The 8,157-nt window shown below is 35.0% G+C and overlaps 1 non-coding gene across 1 annotated transcript; it reads right to left on the bottom strand.

The window, feature by feature from the left end:
• Positions 1-316: 316 nt before the first annotated feature.
• LOC129039775 (small nucleolar RNA SNORA33) lies at positions 317-450 on the bottom strand. Its single transcript, XR_008503476.2, has one exon. It is a non-coding gene; the product is annotated as a small nucleolar RNA SNORA33 (small nucleolar RNA).
• Positions 451-8,157: the final 7,707 nt, after the last annotated feature.

Below are 8,157 nucleotides of genomic sequence, written 5' to 3'. Positions count from 1 at the left end.
AGTGTGGAGAGAGTGATATAGAGCCCGGAACAGATGCCTTGGAAAACATGTGGTTGAATACCTGGGATCTGAAGATGACAAAAGCAAATGAAGAGTAGTAGGTGATATAATCCGTGGAAATGAGATTCAAAGCTATATTTTTAGGAGACAAATTGTAGAATTTTATAAAAATGGCAAAGAGGAACAAAAGCATTTCTACTATACCTCCCACCCTAATAATCACCACAATACCTTATACCCTAGAGGGCTGCAGGGAAAACACTGTCCTCAGGGAGAAGCCAGGCTTTTAATTTTTATTATAATTATGTTTTTAATTTGTTATAGCCATTTTCAGGGACCTTAACAACTTCAATATATTTAAGGCTCATAAATGACTTTACTATTACCAGCTTTTTAAAACAAAAATTTCTGCAGAAATATGTTTAGGTAAGCAGATTCATTGGCTAGCTTGTTTTATTTTACAGTACAATGAATTAAGGAAAGCTTTGAGAGAAGAGGTTGAAAAAAATAGGATATTTTGCTGCTCATGGTCTTTAAATTATACATGACATTGTAGAAGATTTTCTGGAATTGAGAAGAGGTGTGAGAAGTATATAGACTAGAATATATTCAGAGCTTGATTAGGTTAGTGGGTATGTGGAAGAATTGAGTTATCTGAATATCTGGTGTTTCTAGGGGTGAATCTATAACAGTATTTTAAAGATTTTTTTTCCTTGTGGATTCAGGACTGGAGAGGCAGGGAAGAGCTAGATCACAGGGAGATTTATAGAGTGGGGCCAGGAACTTAGTTATATTTTCAGAGTGATGTTAAGCCACTGAAGGGTGTGTGCTGATGTTAGGAGTAAAGGTGGGAACAGAGAATAGAGCAGTAGATCATCAAATTTTACTTTTAAAACATTAGCCTATCTTTTGGATATAAAATAGTCCTATAGGGCAGCCCCCCCCCCAAAAAAAAAGATTAATTATAAGGATGTTAAATCAGTTCAGGTAGAAAATGATGAGCATTTAGATTATAGTTTAGGTGAACACAAGTAGAACTGATCTCAAGTTGATAGATACTTAATAAGCCATGCTAATACATCAGGAGGAACCAAGGATGATTCCAAGTATTTGTCTTTGACTATGGCATGTGCACTTTACCAAGGTGCAAACAATGGGAGATAAATGTTTGAAGAGACTAATGATCAAAATTCTGTTTTGGACAATTAAAGTTTGAAATGCCAAACAATAGAAAAAAAGGGGCACTCTTCCCTCACTCATTTTATGAGGCCAGCATCATCCTGATGCCAAAACTTGGCAGAGACACACACACAAAAGTTCAGGTTGACATCCCTGATGAAAATCCTCGATAAAATACCGGCAAACCGAATCCAGCTGCAGATCAAAAAGCTTATCCACCACAGTCAAGTCGGCTTCACCCCCGGGATGCAAGCCTGGTTCAATATATGCAAATCAATAAACGGAATCCATCACATAAACAGAACCAATGACAAAAACCACATGATTATCTCAATAGATGCAGAAAGGCCTTCGATAAAATTCAACACCACATTCATGCTGAAAATTCTCAATAAACTAGGTATTGATGGAACATATCTCAAAATAATAAGAGCTATTTATGATAAACCCACAGTCAAAATCATACTGAATGGGCAAAAGCTGGAAGCATTCTCTTTGAAAACTGACGTAAGACAAGGATGCCCTCTTTCACCACTCCTATTCAACATAGTATTGGAAGTTCTGGCCAGAGCAATCAGGCAAGAGAAATAAATAAAGTATACAAATAGGAAGAGAGGAAGTCAAATTGTCTCTGTTTGATGATTACATGATTGCATATTTAAAAAACCACATCATCTCAGCCCAAAATCTCCGTAAGCTGATAAGCAACTTCAGCAAAGTCTCAGGATACAAAATCAATGTGTAAAACTCACAAGCATTCCTATACAACAATAACAGACAGCCAAATCATGAGTGAACTCCCATTCACAATTGCTACAAAGAGAATAAAATACCTAGGAATACAACTTACAAGGGATGTGAATGACCTCTTCAAGGAGAACTACAATCCACTCCTCAAGGAAATAAGAGAGGACACAAACAAATTGAAAAACATTCCATGCCCATAAATAGGAAGAATCAATATCATGAAAATTGTCATACTGCCCAAAGTAACTTATAGATTCATTGCTATCCCCATCAAGTTACCATTGACTTTCTTCACAGAATTAGAAAAAACCTACTTTAAATTTCATATGGAACCAAAAAAGAGCCCATATAGCCAAGACAATCCTAAGCAAAAAGAACAAAGCTTGAGGGATCATGCTACCTGACTTCAAAGTACACTACAAGGCTACAGTAACCAAAACAGCATGGTACTGGTACCAAAACAGATATATAGAAAAATGGCACAGAACAGAGGCCTCAGAAATAATGCCACACATCTACAACCATCTGATCTTTGACAAACCTGACAAAAACAAGCAATGGGGAAAGGATTCCCTAATTAATAAATGGTGTTGGGAAAACTGGCTAGCCATATGCAGGAAACTGAAACTGGACCACTGACTTACACCTTATACAAAAAGTAACTCAAGATGGATCAAAGACTTAAATGTAAGACGTAAAACCATAAAAACACTAGAAGAAAACCTAGGCAATACCATTCAGGACATAGGAATGGGCAAATACTCCATGACTAAAACACCAAAAGCAATGGCAACAAAAGCCAAAATAGACAAATGGGATCTAATTAAACTAAAGAGCTTCTGCACAACAAAAGAAACTATCATCAGAGTGAACAGGCAACCTCAGAATGGGAGAAAATGTTTGCAATCTATCCACCTGACAAAGGGCTAATATCCAGAATCTACAAGGAACTTAAACAAATGTGCAAGAAAAAAAAAAAAAACCATCAAAAAGTGGGCAAAGGACATCAACAGACACTTCTCAAAAGAAGACATTTATGTGGCAGACAGACATATGAAAAAAAGGTCATCATCACTGGTCATTAGAGAAATGCAAATTAAAACCACAATGAGATACCATCTCATGCCAGTTAGAATGGCAATCATTAAAAAGTCAGGAAACAAAAGATGCTGGAGAGGATGTGGAGAAATAGGAACGCTTTTTCAGTGTTGGTGGGAGTGTAAATTAGTTCAACCATTGTTGAAGACAGAGTGGGATCTAGAACCAGAAATACCATTTTGTCCAGCAATCCCATTACTGGGTATACACCCAAAGGATTATAAATCGTTCTACTATAAAGACACATTCACATGTATGCTTATTGCAGAACTATTCACAGTAGCAAAGCAGACCCAACCCAAATGCCCATCAATGATAGACTGGGTAAAGAAAATGTGGCACATATACACCATGGAATACTATGCAGCCATAAAAAAGGATGCATTCATGTCCTTTGCAAGGACATGGATGAAGCTGGAAACCATCATTCTCAGCAGACTAACACAGGAACAGAAAACCAAACACCACATGTTCTTACTCATAAGTGGGAGTTGAACAATGAGAACACATGGACACAGGGAGGGGAACGTCACACACCAGGGCCTGTTGTGGGGTGGGAGGCTAGGAGAGGGATATCATTAAGAAAAATACCTAATATAGATAACAGGTTGATGGGTGCAACAAACCACCATGACATGTGTATACCTTTGTAACAAACCTGCACATTCTGCACATGTATCCCAGAACTTAAAGTATTTTAAAAAAAATTGAAACTTAAAGAAAAGAAAATGTGTTTCTACAGGAACTTTTATTTTTAAAAAGCTGGCTGTAATAAAGCCGTATCCCAGGGTTTTAAAACAAGGATACTAATAATAATAGTAGTAGCAGCAGTAGTAGTAATAGTTGTAGTAGTAGTGGTAAAGCAAATTTGCAAGCCTTAAGGACATTGAAGTCTTTAAGGTCCCTGAAACTGGTTGTAACAGTTAACAAATAATTGGAATGAAAAATAAAAGGCACACTTTCTTTCCCATTAAGATTCAGCCACACTGGTCTTTTTTTCTGTTCTTTGCAATGTAAGCTTGTTATTTTCCTAAGTTTATGCACAAGCTGTTTCTCTACATGTAATGCTCTTCCCCTTTTTCTCACCATGAATATCTCTTTTTTCCCTCATTTATGTATCACTTCAGAAAAACTTTTTTTTCCTTACAAGTCAATTTCAGCTGGAAAACCTGCTGTATTCGACATTTCAGTCCATTTGAACTCTCTGCATACTACTTAACACTACCTGACATTGCTTTGCTCAAAAAAAAACCTTAATTTATATTCACTGGTCCAATCCCAACATTCCAAAGTAACTAACACCAATTAGTGCTCAATATATATTCCTTGATCTTGAAGAATGCAGAAAGTGGATGTTAAGTATTCTTACCACAAAAATGATAGCTATGTCTAGTAATGCAGTTGTTAATTAGCTAGATTTAACCATTCCACAATTTGCATATACTTCAAAGCATCATGTTGTACAGAACAAATGCATATAGCTTTATCTGTCAATTTAAAAAAGAAATCATTTAAAAAAGGAAAATTTATAAACTTACACACACACACACACACACGCACATATATATTCATTGAATGAATGAGAAAATGGATGAATGACTGATGAGCAACAGTTTGACCCCAATCCTCTCTCTTCACATCGTAGCCATAACCCACTCTCATAACCCACCCCAACTCCAGGCGCAGTGGGATTCCTTTTAGTACATTTTAAAGTGTTAGGCTCCTTTCTGTATCAAAGGCCTTTTACACAATATTCTCTCTCTGCATGTAACACCTTTCCCTATGTTTTCCACCTCACCCAATAAACTTGTGTTTATCCTTCAAATTCCAGCTCAAATATCTATCCCCTCCTCAAGGGAATCTTCTCTGTATTCCATGACAAGGGAGATCTTTCATTACAAAGTTTCATGATATGATATGCTGCTATTTTGAGGGGCTTACCAGAGCTTTAGTTTTCTTTTTCATTTATTTTATTTTCATGTTTCTTGACGACAGAAGTGTAAGCTCCACAAGGTTGGGATGATGCCTGTTTTTACACTCAATTGTATCTCCGTCAACTAGACAGGTATTTGGTCTTGGCTCAAAATTATATATTCTTGATTCAACCTCTGGAGCTCATTTAATTGTTGAAATGAAAACAAAAAATTAAATTCCCTAAAAGCAATCAATAAATCACCAGCCCAAGTCTACATATTTCCTTTCATAGCCTGTGCCTGAGCTAAGTCAATAATTAAAGCATTTCGAGCTCTAATGGACCATGGACAGCAACTGCTTAGCCTAGTCATCAGCTCTCAAAAAATCACATGGAAGGCAGACCTTAATTAAAGAGCAGAGCTGTACCAACAGTCCAGTAATCCTTCTCCATACTTGAGTGCTTCCAATAGTAGTTGATAGGAAAAAACTGGAGGTAGCTAGACTAAACTGCCTCGCAGGTTGAGGGCCTATGTTCATTCTAGTGGCAGGCAGATAATTTCTAAGGCATTTGACCCTCAAACCTTATGATGTGTCTTTTGTTGTCAACAAGATAGGTCAAATATTTTTGGTCTCTGCCCCTTATTCTATCCTTTGCTTCTGTTAAAGTTGTATCTTTCAAAAAATTCCAGATTAGACTGGAAATGGGGGCTATGCCTATTCTCCAGAAAACACTGGTCCTGGTTCTACTCCATTATAATGGATTTTGTTATTTTTAATGAAGTGATAATTGATAATGAATCAGACCTTTAAAAATATCATTTGAACTTAATAAAGAATATTTGTCATAATATTTTTTCTCATTTTGATTTTCTTTAAATTATTGCAGGCCAGCAGAGTAAAAGTTAAAAAAAAAAAAAAAAAGAAAAAAGAAAGAAAGCCTTCTACTGAAGAGTTACGGAGACCTATTTAGAAATTCTGAGTTACCTGAGCTCTATTTGGCAGCAGAAAATGGGTTTGGAATGGGTCAATAATATTTTGCTTTGAAAATAAATAAATAAATTTCGCTTTCTCTTACCTAAAAAGAAAATAATATCCACAAAATGAGAATTCAACCAGATGTCAACATTTTGGAGCACCCAGCATATATATACCAACCTGTATTCTAAGCACTTACCATATGTTATTTCATTTAATCTTAAGAGTAACCATATATATTTGTATTTTTCTCATACTTCAGACTCAGAGAAAATAAATCTCTTGCTAAAGCAAGTGCCAAAAGTGAAATTTGAACTCCATATTGATTTTTACTGCATGAACAGTAACAGAAAGAGTCAAAAACACTAAGATTAAACAACAACCTTTGCTAACATGGTTAACATCTGTTGAACAACAAGAACAAACAAACACTATAATAAGCAAGTGGGAGAATCATGGAGTTTATTTCTGACACTCTCTGGTGGTGCATCTAAACATGATAATTCCCATTTAGCAGTTACAATAGCCAATTGTTTTCTTTACTTTGCAATTCAAGAATATTCAGGAAATAGAATATCAGATGTTTTAATTATGAAGCTTATAAACATCCTGCTGTTGTCAACCAAGAACACCTTCACAGTTGATTGTTACAGCTCGGCTTCATCCATCTGTACCTGAATAATGTTTGACACAGGATTTTCAGTTAGGTATTGGGCTATAAGTTGCCTTTATTTAGCTTTTATAATTTCTGCCGAAGACTAAATCTCAGAGTAAATGATGAGATTATCATTCAGCATGCATTTTGTTTAGTGTTTAATATGCCTCAGATGAAATCCACTGAGACAATACTCTGAGTGTTTCACCTTCTTTTTACACTGTCTTTACATGCAACCTAAATGTGGTCTTGAGCCTAGATGGACTCTAGAAATAATACTTGACCTGAGGTAAAATAATTTTATGTAATACCATGTTATGTTTGAAATTTATAAGATTGTGATATTGGATTTTACAGCTCTATAATGTATTCAACATGCAAGTGAACTATTTTTGGAATCATTGTGCTGAAATGTAACCAATGGCTTTGGTGGAATAATTTAGCCTTAAGTGAAGCATATAAAAAAAAGAAGGCTTTAATTTGCTGATGTTTGGGCTTCAGAAGCTTTTAAGAGTGTAGCATAATTTTGTTAATGACTTTTGGCTATCATTTGCTTCAACTTTGAACAAAATACTTTCAATGCAAATGTTGAAATATGCTATAAAATTTTAAGAATTAAGGTAGATGCTTACTGGCATAGAAATTCCAAATAGGTAAAACAGAATTAAAATGTCTGAAACAGATTAAGAACAAATACGAATCAAGTGGGTTATAAGGATTTTATATATATGAGGAACTCTAAGAAATCAATAAGAAAAAAATAAACACATAGAAAAAAATGCCAAAGGACATGAATAGGAATTCATGAAAAAATAAATATGTAACACAATTGTTGGATCACAGCAGCTTAAGCAACTTATCAGATATTCTAGGGCTTTCTTGAGCATGCAGACTATGTTGAAACTTTTATATGTGTTTAAATCCTCTTGTCTTCATTTGATATCTGCATGTTTTGCAGAGAAGCTAACTAGACTAAATGTCAGCCTACCTTTATTGTGTTATATTTTACACTGTCTTATGATTCTAAATGCCATTACTAGAAGACTGGAGTCATATTGTCTGGGTAATGCAGAGTGGAGTTTGATTTACCTTAACTAAACAGAGAAGTTTGTTTCTATCAGGTGAGATTTTTACAGTTTTCTTGACGTCTCCCATTTTAAATAATAAATTTGTTTTAGAAAAGCTTTAATTTGCAGAAAAAAATTGAAGATAATACAGACATTTTCCATGTACTTTACACTCAGTATCCCTGATTATTAAAAACTTTATATTTATATGGTATAATACATTTATTAAAAAATCATAGTTTGTAGGTTTCCTTCTATAAAAATATCCTGGTCTTTACCTATTCAATCACCATCCCCCAAATTTTGACAGCTCGTGGTCTGTTTTCCATTTTTGCAGTTTTGCCTTTTCCAGAATATCACATAAATGGTCATATATTGTAGTCTTCTCAAAGCAATTTCCTTCACCTAGTAATATATGTTAATCAATCATTCATGTTTTGCTTGGTGTGATTGCTAATTCTTTTATGTTGCTGAGTTAAGTATTCCACTGGATGGATGTACCCCATTTGTTTATCTATTGAA

This window comes from Pongo pygmaeus, chromosome 5 (assembly GCF_028885625.2).
Source record: "Pongo pygmaeus isolate AG05252 chromosome 5, NHGRI_mPonPyg2-v2.0_pri, whole genome shotgun sequence".
NCBI lineage: Eukaryota > Metazoa > Chordata > Mammalia > Primates > Hominidae > Pongo > Pongo pygmaeus.
Note: the sequence above shows the minus strand (reverse complement) of the source record. Positions and strands in the feature narration are given on the sequence as shown.